This window comes from Mustela putorius, unplaced genomic scaffold, assembly GCF_011764305.1.
Source record: "Mustela putorius furo isolate JIRA1106 unplaced genomic scaffold, ASM1176430v1.1 tig00000589_pilon_pilon_pilon, whole genome shotgun sequence".
NCBI lineage: Eukaryota > Metazoa > Chordata > Mammalia > Carnivora > Mustelidae > Mustela > Mustela putorius.
This window is the reverse complement of record NW_025421425.1, coordinates 2,645,876-2,673,371: the sequence shown is the minus strand read 5'-3', so window position 1 is coordinate 2,673,371 and position 27,496 is coordinate 2,645,876. Positions and strand designations below refer to the sequence as shown.

At 47.5% G+C, this 27,496-nt stretch overlaps 1 protein-coding gene across 1 annotated transcript in view; it reads right to left on the bottom strand.

The window, feature by feature from the left end:
- Positions 1–27,496, bottom strand: part of ANKRD33B (ankyrin repeat domain 33B) — a 70,914-nt gene that overhangs the window by 25,413 nt on the left and 18,005 nt on the right. The gene's annotated exons all lie outside the window — the stretch shown is intronic.

Genomic DNA, 27,496 nt, shown 5'->3' with positions numbered 1-27,496 from the left:
ACGATGCCTGGGAAACGTCCGGAAACCGAGATCCCTGCCCTGTACGGTGCGCCTTCCAACAGGAGGACAGAGCAAACCAGAGAGCCACCAGGGGGACGACAGAGCGTGTGAGAAAGGAGACGAGGGTCAGAGAGGCTGTGAGTGCGGGGCACACGTGGCTCGGTGTCCAACAGAGTGCGCAGCGGCGGCTCCCTGGGAAGGGGACAGTAGATGAAGCTGGGCAGGAGGTGCGGCAGAGCGAGGGCCGCGGGGGAGGCACCCCTGGGAGGCCCGGGGGCTGGAAGGAGGAAGTGAAGGGGCATCGGAAGCCACAGCACAAACCCTGAGACCGGCCGAGTATTGAGCGATCAGTCGTCAGGTGCCCTCATCAAGTCCAGCTGCGGGATGGACACGGAGTGTACGGGACCAGTCTGGTTACGGGGAGACCAGCTGGGAGGGATGCTATCATTAAAAATAAATATTTGGTCTTTGACCCCAGTTCCCGGCACAGAGCTCTGAAAACACTTGGAAACTGCAGTTCTTACGTGCCCCTGAGACGATGCACATGACGGAGGGCAGGGTGCTGGGAGCATCAGGACGGAGGCCAGTCTCTAGGAAGACCGACCACCACACAAGCAGGAGGTCAGATCTTGCCGCTTCTCTGCACCAACCCCAACCCCACCTCCGGAAAGGGGAGCAGGGCTGGAGATAGAGTTCTATCACCAACAGCCAATGACTGAAGGCTCAGAGCAAATCGTACCCACTTAATGAAAGCTTCACAAACACCCCTGAGCAGTGGGGTTCGGGAGGCTTCTGGGTTGGTACTGAGAGGGGGGTTCTCCCAGAAAGGGCACACAAGGTCCACACCCCTTTCCCATACCTCGCCCAGAGCAACTTCCATTTGGCTGTTCTCGGCTTGTGTGCTTGATGATAAACCAGTGACAGTCACCAGTGAAGCACTTTCCTGAGTTCTGTGAGTTACTCTAGTGAATCATCAAACATGGGGGTGGGGGAGGAATCCCCAAATTTGTAGCCCGTTGGATCAACGGGTGACCCCTGGGTCAAGACTTGCAGGACGGAGCCCCCCACCTGTGGGTCTGCACTAACTGGAGAGTTCGGGTCAGAATTCCTGGCATCGCTGGAGACCACTGGTGTCAGGGAACTGGAGAAACCGGGAAGGAAGAACCACACGGATTTGATGTCAGAGGAGAAAGACATTGTAGGCTCCAGGACGGGGAGAAACGAATTTCTGCCGTTTGAGCGTCCATCCACTTCCCGGTATTTTGCTGGAGCCGCTGAGCTGACTAAACGGTGGACGACAAAGGAAAATGATCTAAGGGTCCTCACACACACGGATTCGGTGACACGCTGAAATTCAAGACGTGGCCATCCAGAGCTAAGGATCCCGGGACATTGAGCACCGCACAGGGGACACTCGCGCTTAGAGCAACTCCACCTTGACCCAGCTCTACGTGGGCCAGCTTTCCACCAAGAATGCCATTTTTCATGGAACGAGGAGGAGGCACGGGCAATCCTACCTACTTACCTCACTAAGCTCCGGTGGCTGTCCCAAAAGAACACTGAATCACAAATATTAGAATTTTTAGTTTCAGAGACGACCACAGATTTTCTTTTGAATACTATCATCCATTGGGCAGCATAAGGAACTCCATAATGTTGCGACCTTAGTAAAGCCTATTTCCTATGCCCCAGCTCACGCCTTCTTTGAAGTGCGTCATTCCATCCATAGCGTGAACAGGTTCACAATAACTTAACTTAAAAGAGAAGCGAGCACACGTGAGCCCAGGCTTTCCGTGTCTGTGATCACCAGAGTTCACTGCCACCAACACCTGCGTGCTCCCACCCAACATGTCTGCTCTCTGACACTCAGAGGTCTGCAAAACCTGTGACTCCACGCGATAGGCACCAGAATCTCATTCTGGAGGTTTATCTCAAGTGTCTGACGATTTCCTGATTTATAAATAAGGCATTCTGGACCCAGTGTAACATCTTGCTTCTTACATAACAACACAAGAAGCTCATATTTATTACAGAAAAGAAATTCGAAAACAGAGAAGACAAAAAATTACCCAGACACACACAATCTCACAAACACATAGATACACACACATGCATGCTCACACATTTTTTCTATACCCAAATAGGATTACTTGCTCTATGTATCAATGAGGACTGTATCAGTAACATCTTTGCACATCAATCAAAAACTGGTGTGTCAACATTTCCACCAGATGTGGAACATTCTATTCTAGGAGGGCAGAATCATAATTTAATGCATCCCTACTCTTGGATGGGGAGATGGATTCCCTGTTTTTTCCCCTATTATGAGTAACAACTATAATGAAAACCCCTAGAACTAAGGCTTTGTACATCTCATTCCTTATTGTATCAGGAGACGTTCTTAGAAGTAGGATTTCTGGACTAAAGGAAAGAAATAATCTGAAAGCTTGAAAACCTGTCCTTCAAAAACATCCCAAAGGCACCCACCTTTGCCAATCTGGCCATCCAATCTTTACTTAAGGACCCTGGGTTAAAAGGAGGAATTCCCAACAGCGGATAATAAAGCAATGCTCCGAGCACCCCTGACGCCTGACTTCGGTTCACGCTCTCTCCCTATCATGCTCACCTCCATCCCTTGCTACCACAACCACTGGGAGGGTCCATTCTGGAATCACAGCCCCTCTGACCACCTAAGGTAAGACTTCCCAAAACGTGCAGCACACCGCTACTGAGAGCAACCTTGGAAATCTCACCACAACCTTAGGTTGGAAATGAAGACAATCAGGGGAAAAAACAGAAACTTAAATTTGAGAGCTCAGGATAAAATGGTACTGGATGCCCCTCGTGTCCCAACAGAGGCTGACTGACTAATTACTATTAAAAACAATAACCTTCATTCCCTACTCTCTGGGGGTTTATTGGCACCCTCGAACCATGGTCTCCCAAGACAAACCACAACAAGACTAGTCACAACGCAAATAAATATTAACCACTTGCTAAACTGATAGAAGCCCATTTTCAGATGGTCCCTAAGCCACATATAGACTGTTTTTTTTTAATTACTAAGTGTCCATGAGAATAAAATATGATTATTAAGAAAAATTCAGTAAACTACCTACAATGGGAAATTTCTATTTCGACATCAGCTAGAAATTCAAGTCCCTCAAAACACAAGCTACACACCAATTTTTAAGGCTACACACCATAGAAATGGTGCAATTACATCAAAAACAATGAGTTGAGATGTTTCTGCTTAAAAACTGTAAGGGTCTGCACATCAAAAAATGAAAATATACAAACCCAAACCCCATGCCTCTCACAAAGAAAGGAGGATCTAACATCAGGATTTAACATCATTTACTGTATTGATAGAAGAGATGCAGGCAGGAGGAAGAAAGGTCGGTCACACACATACACAAACACACACACACACACACACACACACACACACACACCCCAGAAAATGCACAGGAAACATCTAGATGAATCACACCAAAGTATTAACATCCTCTGTAAAAGGAATGGGAATAGAGTGTACATGATGGTTAATTTTAGGTGTCATAATTTTATGTTGTACCAGATACTTGGTCAAACATTATTCTAGATATTTCTGTGAAGGTTTTTTTTTGTTTTTGTTTGTTTGTTTGTTTGTTTGTTTGTTTTTTTTTTAACGAGACTTACATTTAGATCAGTATACTGAGTAAAGCAGATTGCTCTCCATGATTTGGGTAGGCCTCATTCCATCAGTTGAAGGCCTGAATAGAACAAAGACAGACCTGCCCTATGCAAGAAGGAATTCTGCCAGGGGACCACCTTTGGACTTGAACTACAACTCTTCCCTGCGTCTCCAGCCTGCCAGCCCACCCTGCTGATTTTGGATTTGCCAACCCTCCATAATTGTATGAACCAACTCCTTAATAGAAAAAATCTGTATGTGTGTCTTATGTCTCCATAGTTACATATAGTTGTTTTATAGCTACATAGAGCTAGCTAGAGATACACTTATTTGTGTGTCTCTAGCTAAAAACATATGGAGATATATAGACAGAAATACACAGATACCTAAAGATACACAGATTCTATCAGTCTATTTCTCTGGAGACTCCTGATTAAGACACGGTAGGTGGGAAAACACACTTTGAAGGGACTGCTTTTTACCCTATGTTTCTGGACAGTTCTTGTTCTTTACAACAAAGTTGTATTTGTGAGGAACTTGCAGGATTTTAATTCACAATGAAAAAAAGTACAAGTAATGGTGTTTACGTCCATAACACTCTCATTAGGAAATAAAGTTTTATGACAAGCACTACAAAACAGTGGAGGAGACAAGCACCTGTGAGGAGGGAGGAGGGGCGGAGGGCAGGAGCGACCAGGAGCTGACAAACAGCCAAGCGAAGAGACCGGGACACCAAGAAGCTCTACGAACCCCGAGGCTGAACCCCAAGCCCGCATGGTACAAAAAATAGGTGTAGGAATTATCCTGATCATCCAGAATAAAAAGGATATTATCCACATTCTAATGTGAGAAAAAACCTCCATTGTTCATAGTACAATTTTTTTTTAATTTGGTACCAAGAGAAGAAACTTGAGTTATTCCGAAGTTCACGTCTATGCAACACCTTTCTCCGTCCTCCATAGTACGACCACCGGCACGAAGCAGAAAATGGTCACACAGCTTTGGGAAAGAACTTAAGAATCTCAGTCCTCTACGATATATGGTATTTCTAGAAGGTGCCATGAGTTACTGCTAGCATGGGCCGGATCTGTTGGGTCAGGTGTGTTTGGCATAGTTCCAATACTCTTATTTCTGAGAAGCACCATGATGAGAAAGTAAATCGCAGGACAGGAATCTGGTCTGTGATGGTCCCTGGTGAGTCCCCAGCTCTAAGAACAACACTGAGCTGTGATATATTTATTGAACAAATAAAAGAAGATGAGCATTTTTAGTAAACAGCTTCTTCCCAGATGGTCAATGCATTTGACCTTTGCACTACCACACTTTGGTGGCAAGGGCGTGGCGCGCACCCTCTTGGACAGCAGGCCAGGTCCACCTTCAGCCTCCTCCACCCGCAGCTTGGCCCCACCACTGGTCCTAACCACCTGGAAGGCAAAAAAAATCCAGCAACTCCACTCACGCTAACATTGCCTGAGTTTGCAGGCTTTAAATAATTCTCACCAAACTATCACTTTGTAAAATGTTGCTTTTGTGTTATACACCTCGTAAAACATTTGCAGCTTCTGTGAGGAGACACGGGACTCTGAGAAATGTTTCTGGTCCCCTGAGATAGGCTCACACGCGGGATGGCTGATGAGGCCAAGGGAGCAGCAGGGGAATGTTCAGGAAAACCCATAATCTTGGGAGACGGGTTGTTTGTGAGCCTGGAAGTCTGTCAGACGTTATAAAACACATTCTAGGTGGGCCTTCTAGAATAGAAATCACAGCCAAGTTTTCCTTTGTTAACTTTTAGGAATTGAGTTAAAATCAGGGCCCTAAGAAAAGAATATTCCGCTGCAAGGGAGAGGTTGGACCAGGATAAAAATATCCCAGACCATGGGTTGCAGCAAAGACAATGGCCTGAGAAGGGGGAGGTCCCTGCCGGGGCGGGCTCTTGGTTCAGCCCCACCCAGATGAAGCAAACCCAAGACCGGCTCAGACTTTCCACTCTGAGAGTCTCCTGTGAACATGTCCTTACTGTCTAGTGAAGCTATTCTCCCAGTGACTTTCTGTGAAAGTCTTCCTCCGACGCTGGTTCATTATTTCAGCACAGGGCAGGGGGAAGGTGAGTCACAATGCTCCAAGGCCAGCTCCACGGGCAGGAGCGCATCCGCCGGCCTTCCACGGGCAGCCCGGGAGCGCCGGTGCACCTGCGAGGCGCGGCACCCTCCGCCAGCCCCGTCCTGTAGAAGCCCGACTGTGCTGTTTCTCCGTGTATCGTTCAACTAAGAAACGGCTGTTTCTTTCGCTCAAGGCAAACCCTTCCCTGCTGTCTTAGGGGAGCCGACTGAACTCAACCGCAGAGCCCAGGCAGCAAACTTCCTCTCTGAAGTGGCTTCCTAAGAACTCACATCAGCGTGCAATTTCAATGAGAGGACATGTTGTCTTTTAAAGTCGCACACTTATTAGACTTCGAGGTGTGATTTTTCTTTAAGTGTCTTGCCCAACTACTTCCTGTGATGTGTTATCAGAAGTTTGGAGGGTAAAGAGATGTCCAGGCCTGGCGCAGAGGGAGTGGGGGTGACCACCTGGCCAGGAGGCAGGTGCCAAGGGCACCGCCCACGGTAGAGCATGGACCCAGGACCTCTCAGAAGCCGGCTCACAGGAACAAGTCCCATGGAACATTCCATAGACAGCTGGTGCAACACACAGTTAGGGCCTGCTTGTGCCAAGCACAGCTCAGTGCTGCAGGGACCCCACCCCAGAGCCACTGATAAGCCGCTTGTGCCCAAGCAGCCTCGACTCCCGGAGCTCTCTCCGCAAGGTGGGGGGAGCGTTCATTGTAAACAGATTCCAATTGTTTTTTTTAAGATTTTATTTATTTATTTGACACAGACAGAAACAGTGAGCGAGGGAACACAAGCAGGGGAAGTGGGAGAAGGAGAAGCAGGCTTCCCACTGAGCAGGGAGCCCGATGCGGAGCTCGATCCCAGGACCCCAGGATCATGACCTGAGCCGAAGGCAGACACTTAAGGACTGAGCCACCCAAGCACCCCAACAGATTCCAAATATTGAGAAAGGAAAACAGAAAGCAAGTGATACAACAAACACACTCGTCACACTGACTATACTAACAAAGGCTAATATGCTGTCCTAACAGCTTCACACTACTATAAGAAATCAGCCTTCCAGAAAGGGCCAACATCCCTTTCGGGGCATCCTTCCTCCCCAGAGGCAACCAGGTATGTGCTGATAGGTATCCTGACATGGATTCTGAATTTTTATTACCTATGCCACATACCCATAAACAATACATCAGATATAGAGTGTTAGCTTGTACATGAAATATTTACAGAAAGTCGTATTTCTGTGTACCTATGGAGCCCGTACCCTCATCTACTCAAGGCTGGATGTGAGAGAAACCCAAACACCAGGCAAGCACACCGTCCGCACATATGGGTCCCTCACTAGTCACTCGCACCCCCAAACTGACAGACATTTCATTTAAATTGGTTCCAAAGTCCCACAGGTGTAACTAGGGAGCACCGAGTTAGGACCTTGGTCTGTATCTCCTGCTGCACCTGACCTCGAGGTACTTGGGAATTGGTGTCTAAAAGGGTTTCTGCACCAGGACGCCGTTTACCTGCGGGCACTATGTGTCTAACCTGAGAGGCGAACCCTCGTCCTGTGCAATATTTACCGCATCCTTGGCCGTTGTTCACTGAACACCAGTAGCGTCCCTTATCCCCAATGACTGGCAACCAACAATGTCTCCAGACACTGCCAGAAGCCCCCGCCCTGGGGCAAAATCACCACCCGGTGAGAACCACCTACACAAGTGAACCAGATGGGGGTAGGACCCCCCAGAATGCTCTCCGAAGTGGCTGCAGGTTCTTACACGCCACCCCCGGAGGACGCAAGTTCCGACCTGCTTCCATCAATACCCAGCCCGCATGCAACCTTGCGAGTAATCCCGCTTTTCTTTTTCCCCAGCTCGATGGGAAGTCCCTGTTACTGTCTTTAGCTTGCATTTCCCATCGCCGGTCAGAGAGAAGCCCTCGCACGTGGTCCAGGGAATGACTGATCTGTATCCTTTGCCCATTTCCTGCTGGCTTCTTTTCCTCATTGATCAGCCTGAGTTCGTTACGTATTCAGTCCGCGCTCTCCAACAGAAATAAAACAGGAGCCACAAATAACAGCCATATACTTAACTTTAAGTGTTCTGGTGACCCCATGAAGAAAAAGAAATCAAGGGAAATTTATTTTAATGCTGCATTTTATTTAACCCAACATATCCCAAATACGACTGTAACACATAATCGACACTAAGCAAGATATTAACGAGGCAGCAGGTGCGGGGAGGGTGCCCTGAGTCGTGCTGAAACCGCCACCCGTGAGCTTTTGCTGCATCTCCTGGAAAGGGGCAGAGGAAATTGCCGTTGAGTGTTGTTGATTCAGAAATGTGAAGCTATAAATAATGAGATGAACTCACTGGGCGTCTAGCAGAAAAACAAGTGGTTGGAAGCTCACCATCTAGAGGGTTTTGCTTTCCCAAGTAACCCTTAGCACTCCCCAAAAAGTCCTGATCGACATCCTTCCTCCGCCTCCCCTGTCTTCCACATGCATAGGACACACACTTGCCCACGTGTCTGTGACAGTCCACAGGGGAGCTGGTAAGGAACACAACAGAACTTTAAAAAAAAAAAAAAAAAGCAAGGTGGTGGGGGGGCACCGGGTGGCTGTAGGTCACAAACAAAACCGCATTGTCCCTTCCAGACAGAAGTTTCAGGAGACAGCACACCGTGTCCCTTTTTTCTGCATGGACTATCCTTGGAGCTCAGAGATGGACTGTCTGTCTCTCAGCCTGCGCCTTGCTGAGGACTTGCGGAGGAGACAACCCCCCCCCCCACGCCTCCAGCCAACCTGCCAGAGCATGAATGAGTAAGCAGCGAATCTTGGGGCTTGTTCGTTAGCACGGCAAACACACCACATGCAAAACCGACAGACACATGCATACAGAACGGGCACGGGTGTTATATAACATACACTTACACAGGTGCTGATTGATTTCCTGTTTATTTTTCTCCTTGGCAAACACTGTCCTTTATTTTAAGATTATGTCCTTGCTACTCGACCGGGCCTGCAACGTACTTTCACGTATAACAGGATGGAGAAAGAGTTTCCGATGGCGGCTTCCTTTCTCAGCCTGCAACACCGAAACCCGGTAGCCATGTCCCGCCACACGTTCCAGACACACTCACGCGAGGCCGGTGCTCCAGCCCGGGAAGCACGGCTCCTCTCCAGGCCTGAGTGCCCGCGCACGCTGCCCGCCCCCCGCGGCTGCCGAGCTCCAACACGGCCACATGAGGTCTCCAGGGTGGAGCTCTCGCCAGCGGCAACCATCGCCAGTGCGAACCATCGCCAGCGCCAACCATCGCCAGCGCCAACCACCGCCAGCGCCAACCATCGCCGCCTGCCCTGACTCAGCTCTCCAAGCCTCTGAGCCTTTGCCGCTGGAGAGGCCTCCACCTGGAGCACCTCCCCGCCTCCACGGTCGCATCCCCGAGTCCCCGGGCACAGGTCTGGTCCTTCCGCACGCCAGGGCTCGCCCCCTCTGCGCCCATCTGCTGGTGCTCCCACTGCGCTGGGAGCACTCCTCGCGGGAAGGTGGGCTCCAAGTGGAGAAGCACCATCTTTCTGACTCTGTCTCCCCAGTGTCTGACATCCACGAGACACTCGGTAAGCACCTGCTGAAGGAATGAAATGCCCCGGACAAGGTTCAGTACCTCGCAGGTCTCCCGGCGCTCGGCTTCCTGTCCCGACTGAGCCACCGACGCGTGGTGATGAGCTTCGTGCTTTTTACGTTACGGGCACATCCAAGCTAGGGAATTACTTGGGGTCCCGGGGAACCTCCAAGAACACAGGTGCCTTTCGTGTGCTAAGAATCACTCTAGCCGGTGCTGCCGGATCTGGGGCTGAGTCACACAGGTGGAAAAGCAACAACCAAACTCGAAGAAATCGAAAGCGGGCTCCAGAATTCCTCCGTGGGGATTCGCGTCAAGGACATCAACCATACGCCAAGAGATGTGCATAAAACGCCACAACTGGAAAACCCAAATCCACACCGAGGGATGATGGGCTAATGAACACAGGCTCTGGGACACTCTGTCACCCCCAACAGGAATGACGCCGGAATGCAGGCGCTGATGCGGAAAGATCTTGGGGGGCCACTCTTAGTGAAAACAACCTCAACCTCATCAGAACAGGGCATGGGACGCAACCTCTTCTGGGCTGAGCTGCTCAGATGTGTGCATGGCTCCTGGAAGGGCTACGTTCATAAACGATCCTTCTTTGCTCTGAAAGGAGATGTAAGAGGGGCCCCTGGGTGGCTCAGTGGGTTAAAGCCTCTGCCTTCGGCTCAGGTCATGATCCCAGGGTCCTGGGATCAAGCCCCATGTCGGGCTCTCTGCTCAGTGGGGAGCCTGCTTCCCTTCCTCTCTCTCTGCCTGCCTCTCTGCCTGCTTGTGATCTCTGTCTGTCAAATAAATTTTAAAAGTCTTTAAAAAAAAAAAAAAGAAGAAGAAGAAATCTAACTATCTAACTAGCAGGACACCTGGGTGGCTTAGTCGGTTAAGTGTCTGGGTCTTCAGCTCAGGTCATAATCCAAGGATCCCGAGATCGAGCCCCAACTTGGGTCCCTGCTTAGCAGGGAGCCTGCTTCTCTCTCTCCCTCCTCCTGCTGCTCCCCGACTCATGCTCCTGCTCCCTCTCAAAATAAATAAAATATTAAGAAAGGAAGGAAGGAATGACTCTACCCTGAAGATACATATCATAAGAGTAGGGACTCAGAGATGTTATTAAATATTTTGGATTGGTTTCAAAGTCCTTTCAAGGCACACACATTATAAGCATACAAATAGAATATTCTGATGATGGGGTTCCAGGCTAGATTTATATTTTTATTCATGTGTTCTTATGTCAAATTAAGAGATGCTAATAAGTTATTTTATTTTTTTATTTTTTTTAATATTTTATTTATTTATTTGATAGAGGGAGACACAGTGAGAGAGGGAACAGAAGCAGAGGGAGTGGGAGAGGGAGAAGCAGGCTTCCTGCAGAGCAGGGAGCCCAATTCAAGGAAAGATCCCAGAACCCTGGGATCATGACCTGAGCCGAAGGCAGACACTTAACGGACAGAGCCACCCAGGAGCCCCTGATAAGTTGTTTTAAATAAACAACAAACATTACTATGGATAAAATGGACAAAATATGATCTGGAAAATTCTTTCAGAGGCAGGGCTTGCCTAGCGGCTTTTAGATTAAGAAGAGACAAATTCGAGTTATAATTCAAAAGAACTTTCCTTTAGACCAAATTTTCCAAACAACGGGAATTTTATTATCCCTGCAAACATCTTGTTTGGATTTATAATCTGAGACTCGGTCATTTTCAAAAGAGACTTTGTTCAACTATACGGTCTCTTTAAATCCGGTGTGTACATTACCTGCACTATATACATTACGTATTATCCACGTATCAGGCAGTGGTTTTCCCACGGTCATCATACGATCAATGAGCGCAAACCAGGCCTGGTTGCCAAGAGAGGCCCTCCAGGCAGCAACTCTCAGCAGTGGTGACACATGCCTCTCGCCACGTATCCCAAATTTTTGCGACAGACACACAAACTCGACAGAGACCTTTAAGGAGAGAGAACAACTAGAAGAGCAAAGGGGCACAGAAACCACGCTGCCAGGGAGGAAGGGCTGGTGGACGGGACGCTAGAGCCCATCGGCCGAATCCAGACCTGGCCCCCCTCAGGCCCACAGACCCCAGGCCCTGCGCAATCCTGAGTCAGAACCGCCAGCCGAGCTGCCACTGAATCCAGAAACTGGGAGAGGGTACGAATGCTGACTGTTCTACGGGCCACTGTGTTCCGAGGGGACGTTAGATGGCATTAAACATCAGTGAGTCATAAAAGAAGACTTATTTTTTATTTTTTTTAATTAAAGAAAAATTTCTTTTTAATAAGAGGAGACTTCTGACATACAGGGTCATAATTCCGCACGCCACACGCAATTGCAATTTACGTTTTCATCCAAGAACTGGATTCTTGGACTAAGGCTGAATATATGTTTTGTACGAAATACATAATTAAATAACCAACCATTACAACCTACTAAATATTATGCTAGGTACAAGAGATATAATTAATGCCACATACCAGCTAAGAAAATTTCCCCTCTGGGCTTAAATCAGAACTCCACCAGATTCTTCAGAAGACATGAATACAACACTATTTTTTCCTTTATTCAAAAATGTTCTCATTTTGAAATGAGGGGGGGAAAAAAAGAGAGAGAGAGAGTTAAAGAACATTGTTCTGGAAGGCCTGGGTACCTTAGTCAGGTAAGCATCTGCCTTCGGCTCAGGTCATGATCCCAGGGTCCTGGGATCGGTCCTGCATCGGGCTCCTTGCTCGACAGGGAGTCTGCTTCTCCCTGTCTCCTGCTCCCCTTGCTTTTGTGTGCTCCCTCTCTCTGACAAATAAATAAAATCTTTAAAAAGAACATTTTTCTATTATATAATCTTACAAGTTATTAAGCATTAGTAAAAATGAGGCATACGAAGAATTTTAGTCATGAAGAAAGGCTTAAATCATAACAGAAAATGAAAAAATATATACTTTGATAAATCAGTTTATGAAACTATCAACAATGCATTAAGAAAAAAAACTAGGGGCGCCTGGGTGTCTCAGTGGTTTAAGCCTCTGCCTTCAGCTCGGGTCATGATCTCAGGGTCCTGGGATCGAGCCCCACATTGGGCTCTCTGCTCAGCAGGGAACCTGCTTCCTCCTCTCTCTCTGCCTGCCTTCTGCCTACTTGTGATCTCTCTCTATCAAATAAATAAATAAATAAAAATCTTTAAATAAATAAATAAATAAAAAGAAAGGAAAAAAACTAAAAAAGAAATGCACCAGAATTTTAGTAGTGACTGATTCCAGATGATGACATTCTAGGTGGCTTCTTTTTCTTTATACTTTTCTGTAATAAAAACTCCCATTTTACTACAATGAACACTTTTGTTTAATCATCAGAGAATCAAAAGTTTTAAAGGAAGAAAAAATTCTGATAAAACTTCCCGGTGTCCTGCTTGCTCAACTTCATAAGCAAGTTCGTAGATTGGCAGGAACCAGTACCAAAAAAAAAAGAGAGAGAGAGAGAGCTGGGGCTTATCCTTTCCTAGAAGGAGCTGAAAAGGGTAGAAATAAATTTACAACCAAGCAAGCAATTCGTGAACGAAAAAACAACAATGAATTCGCCCTTTCAGGACCCCGGGGTTTACCATCAGCCTTGTTTCTTGCAAAAACACTCCTTAAAAGTTTCAAAAGACAGGGCGCCTGGGTGGCTCAGTGGGTTAAAGCCTTCGGCTCAGGTCATGATCCCAGGGTCCTAGGATCGAGCCCCACATCAAGCTCCTGCATCAAGCCCCGCATTGGGCTCCGCACCAGGCTCTCTGCTCAGCTCAGCTCTCTGCTCCGTGGGGAGCCTGCTTCCTCCTCTCTCTGCCTACTTGTGATCTCCGTCTGTCAAATAAGTAAATAAAATCTTTATTTAAAAAAAAGTTTCAAAAGACGAATCCAAATTGCCCGTGACATTGGCCTCAAAGAACTGAAACCCCTGTGGGAGACCCAGCCTGCCACACCCAAGTTCTGCCCAGCTGATCGGCTGGAGGGTCTCAGACAACAGTCTGCTCTACTCATGATAAATAAACTCAAAACACAGATTTTTTTAAGGCAAATTTTTCATAAATACTGAGTCTGTAATCCACAGATACTGGTCTTGTGTCTGGCTGTGGTGTTAACACAGTACAGTCCAAACCCATCAATGGAGAATCAACAACTTGGCTAATTATTGCCCCAAACCAATTTCCTGTGTTCTGATTGGTTCACATTCAACCCCAGGCCACTCCGAGTGGGGTCCCAGGACCAGCAGCAGAAGCCTTCCCCTAAGAGCTTGTCTGGATTCCAGGACGCTGCCCCTCCCATCCGGCATGTCCAGACCTAGGGAATCGGAGCGTGCATGTCTCCAGTCCCAGCTGGTCTACGGGACAAAAAGTGTGAGGAGCTTGTGGGAGCAGGGCACAGCTCTCCGGTGAACATGGGTGTCACTGCACCCGGAAGCCCAAGGTGCAAAGCTTCTCGGTCCAACCCTCCTGGGGTGCTGAAAATATACATCAGCTTGCTTTTCCCGTTAATTTTTATTTTGGTTGACTTTATTTTATTTTCAATTTATTTTGACTTCCTGTTCATTTTATTTTATTTTGATCGACTTGGGATTTTTTTGGATTTTGACTAGAACGGACCGTCCCTCATCCTGGCCCAGGCGCCTCCAGCACCCCCTCAAAATGCCACCTCATCGGTCCTGTCTGCCATCTGCTCCTTGGTCCTTCCCCGGGGTCACAGGCTGGGATGGAGGGGTCCCAGAGGAGGGAGACGGCCACGATGTTATGGTTTGTACCTGCCTTACAGATCTGGGAGTAGGAACCCTACGATGGCGTAATAAAGCAAGCCCAGTGGGAAGCGGGCTCCCAGGGGAGGCAGGTCACACTGCCTTCAGAGGGCTCTCTGGTCACTGGTCAACCCATCTTGGGTCACCCCCCGCAAGCTGGTACTGACGAGCTGCACGTGCCTGGCTGGGTGTTACCGAAGGCAAAGGTGAACTGTGAAAGCAGACAGTCCTTCCCCTGGGGAAAGTCAGTCCGGGGAAGCAGACAGAGAAGTAAACAAGTGAGGAGACCTGCCCAGAGGACTATGGGAGAGGACACGGGACGGGCAAGGGGTGGGGAGAGGAGGCTGGTGGCCGCCCCGCTGTGCCCCGCGGCAGCCAGAAGCCCAGCGGTGTCAGGGAAGAGGGGGATGGCGGCCCAAGTGGCGGCCAAGCACGGGCACAGGCTGGCAGCGGAGAGCTTCTGGGGAATTCGGGAGACCATGAAGGACTGGTGAGGAGGGCAAAGGGGCCTGAGTCGTGTCTGAGGCCAGGGAGAAGCAACTGAGGTCTGAGGCAGGATGCGTCCTGATCAGAGAGTCCTAAAAACCTGCCTCCCGGGGACGCCTGGGGGCTCAGTCAGTTCCACGGCTGCCTCTCGCTCAGGTCAGGATCCCAGGGTCCGGGGATCCAGCCCCAGGTCGGGCTCCCTGCTCAGCGGGTAGCCTGCTTCTCCCTCTCCCTCCGCTTGTTCTCTCTCCCTCTCTCTAATAAATAAATTAATATATAAAATCTTAAAAAAAAAATAAAGAAAGAAAGAAAGAAACGAAAAGCCCACATCTTAAAAAAAAAAACAAAAACAAAAAACAAAACACCTGCTTCTGGCGGGATGTAGGGTGGAAGGGAGAGCCTTGCCATTTTCTTCTATTTTCAAAATAATCATTAAATATGTGCCCCCCCCCCCACCTTTTCAAGCTGACTCGGCAACTCCTTTGTGATTTTACTGAAACTGAAACTCCTGTCAGTCAGGGCTGACCCACGGCTTCAACATAACACTCTGGGCCTCGGATGTCATCTTCCAGGTGTTCATTAATGTCTTCTAACAACTTTTTTAATGCAAAAACTTAAATTATAACCTTTTCCAAATGTGAAGGTTCTTGATCTCATTAGTCACCAGGGAGATGCAAATTAAACCCCCGCTGCTATACCACCAGACGCCCACCCGGAGGGCTAAAATTAACAAGACAATATCAAACGCTAGTGAGGGCGTGGATCTCTGGGTTCCCAGCAGGTGGGGGTTAGCAATGGACGACCCTACTGAAAACTGGAGTTTCTCATAAAATTCACCACCCGCCTTCCTGATGACCCAGCAATCCTACTCACAGGTACATTCCCGGGAGAAATCAAGTCTGCATCCCCATAAAGACGTGTATAAGAACGTTCAGCACAGTTTCTTCCTAACAGACCCAGACTGCCGACAACCCACATATTCGCCACCAAAAGCCTGAATACGGAAGCTCCGCGGGGCTGGGGCCGAGGAGTACTACTCAGCAACCGAAGCCCGACACGCGCAACAGCACCGGAGTCTCAAACACACGGCGTCCGATGAAAGACATAAAAAAGTACAAGCTGTCGGAGTCCATTGAATGAAATCAAGGACAGGTCAAGTTCATCTACGGTGATAAGAGGCTGTAAAGAGGGATTTTCGGAAGGAGGAGGCAAGAACTTTCTAGGGTAATGAAAACGTCCTGTATCTCAATCTGGGTCATATTTATACGTGTGTGTTCATCTGCCAAGATTCACCGAGCTGTACCCGTCAGAGCTGTGCATAAATTTTATCTCAACAAAGTAACAATGATACAAAAACCAACTCAGCCGAAGATCTATACAAATGGCCAAAACCACAAGGAGGCCTCACGCCATACCTGCGAGGAGGTCTATCCTGAAGAAAAACAAAAACCAGCAAGCGTCGGCAAGGATGAGGGGCAAACTGGAACGCGTGGGCCCCACTGGCAGGAGGAATGCCAGAGAGCGTAACCGCTGAAGAAAATGGTTCGGTGGCTTCTCAGAAAGCTAAATATAGGATGGCCATGAGGGCAGCCGGGTGGCTCAGTCAGTTGGGCATCCGATCTCGACTTCTGCTCAGGCAGGTCATGAGCTCAGCGTCATGGGATCGAGCCCCGCGTCAGGCTCTGCTCCCAGCACGGAGTCTGCTTGAGACTCTCTCTCCCTCTGCCGCTGCCCACCACCCCACCCCCTGCACCCGTGCTCTCTCTCTAGCTCTCTAAAATAAATAAATCTTAAAAGACAAACAAACAAACAAACCAGCCATATGACCCCACAATTCTACTCCTACGTATGTACCCAGAGGAATTTAAAGCAGGGACTCGGGGTGCCGGGCTGACTCAGTGGGTTAAAGCCTCTTCCTTCAGCTCAGGTCATGATCTCAGAATCCTGGGATCAAGCCCCGCATTGGGCTCCCTGCTCAGCGGGGAGTCTGCTTCCTCCTCTCTCTCTGCCTGTCTCTCTGCCTACTTGTGATCTCTGTCAAATTAATAAAATCCTTAAAAATAAATAAGTAAATAAAAATAAAGCAGGGACACAAACAGGTATTTGTACACCTGTGTCCATAGCAACATGATTCGCAAAGCTGAAAGCTGGAGGCAGCCCAAGTGTCCGTGAGCAGATAAGCAGATGAACAAAACGTGGTCTCAGACCCTGGGGCGTTATTTCTTTAAACTAAAAGGACTGAAATTCTGACAGCCCTTACAGCATGGATGGACCTAGAAGGCGTTATGCTGGGTGCAAGAAGCCAGACACAGAGAAACAAATATCAAAAGCATGTGATTCCACTACGTGATTGATCTAGAACAGGCAAATTCAGAAACAGAAAGTAGGTTAGAGGTTCCTGGAACTCAGGAGGGGAAAGAATGGGGAGTTACTGCTTCACAGTTACAGGGTATCTGTTTGGGGTGATAAAAATAGACAGTAGTGACGGTTGCACAACAGGGTGAGCTAAGTCCTGCCCCTGAACCATACGCTGGTTACAGTGGGCAAAAGGGGAGTTTTATGTTATATATATATATTTACCACACTAAAAACGGTCATCATGGAGCGTTCTCCAAAGCCATTCAGATCTGTATCTTACATGGACAAAGTATATGTATAAATATATTGAATTATACCTCAATAAAGCTGTTACAAATGAAAGAAAGAGAAAGAAAGAAAGAAAAAGAAAAGCGATTTAGTGATACTTGCATACCAGGGACAGATGTCAGAACCATTACATTGCGTGACAGAAGCCAGGCACCAAGGCACACGCCGTGAGGTCCCACTCCTGCCCCAGTGCTGATGAAGAAATCTCAGTGGTGGCCTCAGGGCAGGGGGAGGGGTTTGAGCCGACACTTGAGGAAATTCTATCCTGAGCTGGCGGAGGAGGCACAGGTGCATGAATTTGTCAAAAATCATCCAGCTGTTCATTTAGAATTCACTATCGGTCATTTATGCCTCAATCAACTACTACTACCATAGAAAACACAGCTTGAGAGCAACAAGGCATGGACGGTGCGGGAAGGGCGTGGGGAAAGAGCAGGGCCAGAGGTGCGGCAGCCCTGAGAGGCCTCCCATCAGTCACCCGGAAGCACATGGCGCCACCCAAGAAGATGGCGGCGCGGCGGACGCCGGGGGAAGCAAAGCCAGGAGCGTTCCAGCAGGAGAACAAGCACGTGGACATGGGACAGGACGTCAGGACGGGGGGCTGTCTTCCAACTTGGGCCCTTGAGGAAATATCAGAGTCTGTCTGGCAAGACGCGCAGCAAGAAAATCCAGCGTTCTTGGCCAACAGAGGAAGGCTCGGAAATCTAGAACCGACGAAGAGCAGGGTCTCACACACAGACAAAATATATTCAATCAATTCAATTCTTGAATCAGAGGCTCACAGTAGAAAGCAAGGTTAATGGGAAAGGGCAGGGCGCATATTTAAGTCATTTGGTTGTTTTGTTTGCTTTTCTCTGGCTGGCAACAGTTTGCCTGGCTTGGGCCAAAGACAATTAATTATCCTCCAGGCACATGCAAGACAGCGTGTCCTCAAACTCTGCCCTGAGTCAGCAAATGCAAAGTCTTTTCTCGAAGTAAAGCATTAGAAGGGCCTCCTCCTTCCTCGTTCATACCGTCACACCTGCCCCGTCACCAAGAAGGCCAAAAAATGGACAATGGACAGAGATTTCTAGAGTCATAACCGTCCAGACAGTGGTGACTAAAAAGTTGGGGCAAAAATGCCCAGGTGGGGGGCAGGGGTGAGCCCAGAAAGAGGGCCTCGTAGGCAAGGGTGACCCTCTGGGGATTCCTTTGTTCACTGGAAGAGCGCTCAAGGCCGCCCCTTGCCACACCCTGCCGCCACCGAGGTCCCTCTTCTGAGAAGGCTTCCTTCACTAGGCCTCTGAGCCATGACCCCTTCTCCCTCACCTACCCATTAACCACCTTTCGAACTGTGCACCCCCCTCAAAAAAGACATGTCCAGGGGCGCCTGGGTGGCTCAGTGGGTTGGGCCTCTGCCTTTGGTCCGGCTCATGGTCTCAGGGTCCTAGCATCGAGCCCCACGTCGGGCTCTCAGCTCGGCGGGGAGCCTGCTTCCCCCGACCTCTCTTTGCCTGCCTCTTTGTGAACTCTGTCAAATAAATAAATAAAATCTTTAAAAAAATTAAAAAAAAAAAAAAAAAGACACATCCAAGTCCTATCCCCTGGTCCCCATGAATGTGACCTTATTTGGCAAGAGTCTTCGCAGATAGCATCAAGGGCCTTGAGACACGGTCATCTGGAGACGAGGCACGGACCCAGGAAGGCCACGCGAACTTGGAGGCTGCGGGGGGAGCAGGGCACACACACACCAACGACGTCTGGGGCCACCAGAAGCTGGGAGAGGCAGGAAGGACCCCCTCTAGGGTCTCTTAGAGAGAGACAAACCTGCTGTCGCCCTGATTTGGGATTTCTAGCGTTTGGAACTGTGAGAGGAAAAACTTGTGTTGTTTAAGTCACCAACTTTGTGCTCATCTGTTACCTGCCCTAGGACACTCAAACGTCAACGCTCCAGGACCACATTCGCCCCAGGCCCTCTGAGCCTCTCCTCCACGGGACCTTCCCCTCCTCTCCACTCGGGCACCACCCTTAGATAAGGCCCTCCCTAGCCCAGGAAGGCAGCAGGCAGCGAGCGCCTCCATCCATCCGGTCACCTGCCTCCTGGCCTGCCTGCCCTCCACCCTCCACACTCGGGTGCGTCCCTTCCCTCAGCTCCCAGCGCCTGTGCCCCGCCCCCCACGTCCCTAGTCCCCGGCAGCTGGCACCCTGTCAGGGACACCTGTTCCCACAGAAGCAGGTATCGTGTGCGGCATCTGCAGAACTACGATCCAGCCGTGCCCCGCACGAAAATCGTCAAGAGGCCTGGTCCCTTGTTCAGCTTTTCTTCACCCAGCCGGCCGCAACCTCAGCTTTTCATAAATGGCAAAATACAGACGATCAGGGAAATGAACAGGATAAATCCTCTGCAAGTGACGTCTTGAGACATAAACACACCCCAAAGAAACAGACCTTCTGGGCAACGAAGGCCTTCAAAGAGCACCCCATTATCGGTAACAGGGGAGGGCCCCCCCACTCGCCCAGGCTTCCAGTTAGTCCCCGGCAACCCCAGTTCTGAGCAGGGTCCTTCTGCCTGCACCCACCGGTCTGCTCCGAGATCCCCGTTCGCTACAGGAATACCAGGACTGCGGGGCGTCTCGAATCCCCGCTACTTGGAGCTCTATGATTTAGAGTTAGGGGTGCCTCTCGGACTTTCCAAAACCAGCGCGCACAGACTGCTCGAATGCTCCAAACATTCAGCCGCAAAATTCTGTTGTCACTGTTTCTGTGGACTTTACTTTTTCGAGCAGGTTCAGGTTCACAGCAGAACCGAAGGGAAGGCAGAGAGGTCTCCCCACCTACACAGTCTTCATACCTGAAACCACATCCAGAGCCACGTAAGGCCTTTGCGATATTCCAGCTCCAACCGTGAAGGAATAAAAGCTAAGACCAGTCTTTTTTCTTAAGAGCTTAATGGGTCGATTAGCTAAAGCATTACAAAACTGCAAAGGAAACAGACAGTCAACCTGTGCCGTAAAACAAAGAAGGAAAGGCGGTCTAGCGCTCCGCTCGCTCGTTAGAGGAGCAGCAGCGCTACCTGCTTGCACCCGCGGGAATCCAACCACAGGTAAAGTCGAGACCCACAGAGGCATAATTACAGACGGGAGAAAACGTTATTAATCTCGCCGGCAGAAACACCATGAGGACAAAAGGAGAGGCGGGCGCGGGGGGAGGAAGTACGGATGAGGTTGCGAACGTCGTTCCCTAATGCCGGAGTCCAGACATACCGACTAGAACTACGGCAAAGAAATCAAGGTCGAAATGAAAGATACTACGGCGTGCGGTGTAGGTGCCCAACAATGCGCTTTTTCAATTCTAAGCGCCTGACCTTAAGCTTTTAATTCTCGAGGCACCCGCTTCCGAGATCCCCATCTTAAACCCGGGCCGAGGTATTCAACGAGATAAGGAACCCCGCTGCCCCACCCCTCACGTTCCCCAGTTTAGAAAGCCGTGGGTGACCTAGATAACTCCAGATGGCCGGGCTGCTTGCTTCCACCCTCCTGAGCCTTAATTCCCACTTTGTGTTTTAAAATCACCAATAAAGACTGAACCCCCCAGACCCTAGGCCCCACCATCAATCCCAATAAATGCAGAACCATGGGCCCGCGAGTGCTCTCCCTCCTCCCCGCAGCCTCTTTCCGGAACTTTCCGGAACTTTCCTTCTCTCCCTCCCTCCACCCCTCCTTCCCTCTCCCTCTCTCCCTTCCTTTCCTCCTTCGGACCCTCCCTCCCTTCCTTCCCCGCACCCAGTCCCAGATTGCAAAGTTCCCTGATGATCGCGGATTGCTGAGGGCATCATGCCATCACAGGAAGAACCACAAGGGTCGACCCAGTACAACACGGGCTCTGGTTGGGGACGTGCCCAGGCGAGAGCCCCAGGCTTTTCTAGCTGGTAGCATCACCAGACAGGCTGAGGACACAGAACAATAAGGCACTAGAACAATAAATATGAAAAACTATGGGCGGGTGTGTCTGATTGGAGGGGAGCAGTCTTGTCAGCCTCCATCTGTCCTGGCAGGGAACCACTGTTCCAAATGGGTAAATCGAGACACCCATTAGGAGCGAGCTGTCCATCAGCAGGGAGGTGACCGCCACAAGACAAGGAAGCAGGAATGATTCAAAGCGACCCCTTCCAGGGCGGACAGAAGAAAAGGTCCGGGCTGCATCCACTGGCAAGAATATCTTCTAGCAGATAAACGTACAACTTTAAAAAAATGGGTGTCGGGGGTCAAAAGGTATAAACTTCTGGTTATAAGATAAATGAGCCAGGGGAATGTCGTGTCCGGCACAGGGACAATGATTAACGATACCGTGTTGCGTATTTGAAAGTCTGTCGCTCGTTGTTAACAGTGCATTTTAAAAGCTCTCGTCACAAGGGAAAAAGCTGCAGCTCTGTGGGCTGCTGGATGTTAACAGGAATTATTGTGGTGGTGACGTCACAATGTGTAAATACCAAATCATCACACTGGAACCCGAAACTAATGTAATATTACATGTCAATTACACCTCAATTTACAAAAAAACAAAATCAAAAACAGGAGGAAGAGAATAAAATATTAACAAGAATTAAAAAGTTCATTAAGGGGCACCTGGGTGGCTCAGTGGGTTACACCTCTGCCTGCAGCTCAGGTCATGGTCTCAGGGTCCTGGGAACGAGCCCCGCATCGGGTCTCCCTGCTCAGCATTAAGTCTGCTTCTCCCTTTCTCTCTGGCTGCCTCTCCCCCTGCTTGTTCTATCTCTCTCTCTCTCTCTCTCTCTCTCTGTCAAATAAATAAATAAAAACTTTTTTTTTTTTTTTTAAGTACATTAATAGGGTGGCTCAGTGGAGTAAGCCTCTGCCTTCCACTCAGGTCATGATCTCAGGGTCCTGGGATGGAGCCCCACATCAGGCTCCCTGCTCAATGGGGAGCCTGCTTCCCTTCCCCTCTCTCTCTGCCTGCCTCTCTGCCTACTTGTGATCTCTGTCTGTCAAATAAATAAATAAAATCTTTAAAAAAAAAAAAAAGGTACATTAATCAGAAAAAGTAAAATGACAGATGGCACAGAATAAGACTCTTGTCTTCAAAGGTCGAGGCATGTTAAAGAAATAATATGAAGAATGGATGGATTATTTAACCAACACTGTTGGGAAAGCTGACTATTAAGCAGGCAAAGTATTCACACATATACCATATATCAGAACACAGATAAAAAGAACTAAAAATTTAAGGGCAAAAATATACATATACAAAATTACATCCTAACATAGTTAATATCCTTGATCACAAGACAAGGAAAGGCTTTGAAAACGTAGTAACAATGAACAAAATAAATAAAATGTAAGTTTACTTTAAATGAAAATGTAATATTCATTTACATTTATAAAATCATAAGCAAAATTAAAAAGAAATTTAAAAACAACTACCAAAATGAATGAGATTATTTAACTATCAACAGAAATGTATTAAATGTCAGCATTAAACAATCGATAAAGAACAAAAAAATCAGAAGAAAACAAAGTCAATAAATGTATGTGAAATACGGATAACCTCACTAGTAAGCAAAGTAGTGAAAATTAAAATATTAATGAGACACCATGTACTTAACAAAAAAGATTATATTTCGGTTATTCACAGAAGACGGATTACTCAGTTAATGGTGTTGGATAAGTGCCCAAGCCATATGGGGGGAAATAAGACTGGAGCTTTACCTAGTGGCTTATGCCAAAATGAATCATTAAATATACGACCGAAAAAACACTGGGAGAAAATTTAGATGACGATTTCTATAAACTTGGCTTTAGAAAAGCATTTTGAAGCATAATAGCAAAGCCAGAAACCATAAAGAAAAAGACAGATAAATCTGACTACACAAAAATCGACAGCTCTTCAGCAAAACAACAGGAACACAAAGTAAAAAGACAAAGGACAGGAATGTCCACCTTCAGCTAGGAACGGCTAAATTCAATCACATCTACACCGCCACTGAGAGCACAAGTAAAACTGAGTATCTATCTGGAAGCATCCGACTTTCAAAACAACCAGGAGTTGCAGGCTGTGTATCCCAGAAAGAACGGAAAAGCCCTGAAACCAGCTTCCATCCGCACCGTTGTCCCCTCCTGGTTGTCTGCGGATTCCTAACGGCTGAGTGACCAGGACACCAACAGAGAGCGGTAGTTACAGATCAGAGGCAATAGGCAAAGTCTGTGGCAGGCTCGGGGGGTAAGGAGACAAAATCGGAGTTCATGGCCTGCCCAGGAAGACAGGCCTGTTAAACATGCCACGTTTCCTGTAGCAAGCCCAAAGGGCTCGTTGTCCCTGGAGTGGGGCAAGCCAGAAATAGACCAGACCTCACAAAGACCACAACCTGGCCTGCTTTCATCCGCCCACTCCGTCTGCCAGGAACAAATTAAATCCTCTCTGGGGGAAGATAACACCATTTAAAGCTACTTCCATTTTTCACATTGGGTGTCTACCATTAAAAAAAAACAACAAAAAAAAAGTATCAGGAGAAAAGACCAAAAGGAAAAGAGACCATAAAAAAAAACAACTCAAGGGGCACCTGGATGGCTCAGTGGGTTAAAGCATCTTAGGCTTGGGTCATGGTCCCAGCGTCCTGGGATCAAGCCCCGCATCGGGCTCCCTGCTTATTGGGGAGTCTGCTTCCCCTCTCAGCCTACTTGTGATCTCTGTCTGTCAAATAAATGAATAAAATCTTTAAAAAAAAAAACTCAAAGAGATTCAGATAATTACAAGTGACCACTTTACAGTAACTGATGAATATGTAGCAGAAAATAATGACAAACGTGAAGTTTAAGCAGAGAATTCGAATCTGTAGAAAAAGAATCAAATTCAAGTTTTGGAAATAAAATACAAAACAACTGAAACTGAGAATTTAAAAATGAATTAAGGTGTGCCTGAGTGGCTCAGTCGGTTAAGCATCTGCCTTTGGCTCAGGTCATGATCTCAGGGTCCTGGGATGGAGCCCCGAGTTGGAAAGGCTGCTTCTCCCTCTCCCTCTGCCCCACCCCCCAGCTAGGGCTCACTCTCGTGCTCTCTCGCTCTCTCAAATAAATAAACAAAATCTTTTAAAATAAATAAAAAACAAATAAAAAGGAGCTAAGAAGCAGAATAGGATAAACAGAATTAATGAACTAAGTAAGTTCTTATTAATTAAGAACTAATTAGTGAACTAATCAGTTCACAGAACAGGATACACAGAGAATTAGTCAACTGGAAGATGGGTGAACGAAAAACGACCAGACAGGAAAACAAGGATGGAAAGATAAGGGGGAAAAAACCACATAACCGTCACACGGAGCAGAGTGGAAAAGGTCTAATATTTGTCAATCTGGTGTCACACAATGGGAAGGAAAAGAAAATGAGGCAGTATTTGACAAGACGGCAGCAGAGGGCATTCCCAAACTGACAAAAGATACCAAGCCATGTACTTAAGAAATTTTATAAACTCTGAAGCAGATTTAAAAAATAAATACGAACTGGAAGAAGAATGTGGAACATATGCTAGACAAAGAATAACAACTTTGGCATTTTTTAAAAATTCTTAGAACTCAAGAAGAAAACACAGACTGTTCCAAACAAATGGGCAGAGAAGACAATGATATATGAGACATGTTTCAACGTCACTAATCATCAAAGACACGCATGTTAAAGTGCTTTTTTACCATGACTTAGGGAAGATTAAAATGAGTGAAAATAACTAGCATTGATTAAAATGAGTGAAAATAACTAGCATTGAAAGGAGAGGTATTCTGCTATCTTGCTAATGAACATAACCAGGTTCACTCTTCTAGAAGGCAAGTTGTGATTATGTGCAACACCAATCAGGACAGGCGAGGTTGTGCAGCAGTGACGAGCAAGCCCCAAATTCCAATGGCTTGTGACAAATGTCTACTTGCTCACAGGATCCATCCAGGGCAAGTGGGCCGTGGCTCTTTTCGATGTCGTCTTCCCTCTAAGACTCGGCTTGATGGAGGAGGCTCTATTCCTAATATTTCGAGTCTCACTGCAAAGGGAAATCCATATGCCGGGGTCTTAACTCGGAGGGCCAACAGGGCCAGAGCAATTAGAATGACCAGATGTAATGCTACGGAAACAGAAGTCTACCCGTGCAGAGGCAGAATTTTTCATGAAAATAACAGGACCCACCATGTGCATCCAAACTCAAGACCTATCAATGACCTATCAATTTCCTTAAAATCAGATATAGATATGTAGATCTATGGAAATGTATTTATAAACTGCTGCATTGCTCTAAGGGACAAACTAGAAATCATCTCTAGGATGTCCACCAGGAAGTCCTAAACTAAATAAATGAAAATGCACAGAAAATAGAATATATTGCAGCAATTAAAAATAATGACATGTGCTTGCTGGCATGGAAAGATGTCCTCAATAAGTTGCTAAGGAAAAAAGTAGATTACATGTACCATATTATATTAAATGACTGTGAAGTCACACCTGAAACATTTAATTATCTCTAGATCAGAGAGTTTCATCTTTGGCATTTTGCCTTTCTATGTTAGCTGAATATTTTACAATAAAAATGCAAGACTTGAATCTTTCAAAGACCAACAAACCCATTTCGATATTTTGAATTATTAATGTGCAGTGTCGCAAGGATCCAGCGAAACAGGCCATTTTGTAATAACCCTGCTGGTGGAAGGAGGAATCAGTTGTCTTCCTAGAAAAGCAGATGGCCTTTCAAAGGCTCATGCTTATCTTAAACTCTATAATACACCTCCTAAAACGTGACCTAAAAAGCAATGCTCTGAGTGCCAGTAAAAGATACACTAAGACATCCACTCATCGGAGCATTATTATAAACAGCAGAATTTCAGAAACAACGAAAATGCCCAACAGATGATTAAATAAACAATGATGTATGCAGGAATCACTTTTAAAAATCAAGATTCCAGGGGCTCCTGGGTGGCTTAGTGGGTTAAGCCTCTGCCTTCGGCTCAGGTCATGATCCCAGGGTCCTGGGATCGAGCCCCGCATCGGGCTCTCTGCTCAGCATGGAGACTGCTTCCCTCTCTCTCTCTGCCTGCCTCTCTGCCTACTTGTGATCTCTGTCTGTCAAATAAATAAATAAAATCTTTCAAAAATTAATTTAAAAAATTTTTAAAAATCAAGACTCTATAAAGTACATTCAACAGAAATGAGCTCAGAGTATATGTAGAAGCAGGATCCAAAACTGTATTTATAGGACAAACTTTCGAGGGATAGATAAACAGACAGATCAACAGTTCGTGTCAAACATTAACTTCATTATCTCCGGGTACCAGTGGTAATTATTTATATTTTCTTCTTTGTAGTTGGCCCTTTCTTGTTTTGTTTTCATTTTCCACCCCGAAATATTTATACTGGAAACAGAAAAAAGAATCTAACAGATATTACTGTTAATATATCAGAGTAAAGGAGTGAAGATCGGAGGGTAGTGTGAGCATTCACAGGGAAAGTCAAACTCTTCAGGAGGATCTTCACGAATCCGTAAAATTAGAAACATTCTGCCACCATGAAGACTTCATGTTCTCCAACTTGACTGCACCTTGAAATTCAGCAAAAGAGCCTCCCAATCTCTGAGCACATAACTGCTGCTGAGCCAGGAAGCACATGAGTAAGTTCTTGGTCAACCTAAATGTATTGCAAAAGGCCCACACTTGCTCTAGAAAAATCTTTCCCCATCTGCAACTGCTCTGGCATTAGAAGACCTACAGCAAGTTCCTAAATTACATGTTAAGATCCTGAGCAAAAAAACGGAGGATGAGAACCATTCTGTGGGCCTAAAGGTTGTTAGGAACTGTATGAGCGCTAGAAGGAAGAAAGCAGCCGTGAGGACTGACAGAGGAAGCCACACGCACCCCAGAAGGGCGTTCCAGGTCTCGGGGTTCTCTCGGGGTCTCCTGCCCCGAGAGGAAAGCCTGGCGCGCCACAGACCCACACCACCCCAGTTTTGAACTTCCTGCGTCAGAGGGAAATGACCTCCCAGGCTTGAAGTCAGACCGAAAGAGTTGGAAGTTTCGGGCTATCAGTGCGCAGCCCAGAGACAGATCTGGAAACCAAGGACCACGTCTGGGGACCGTGGCTGCCAACCCAGTATGCCTCCGGGGAATGCGTGATTTTGTCACAGGACTTTTGGAAGGACGCTGATCCTGCCAAGTGTGATGGAACGGACGCGCTGAGCACAAG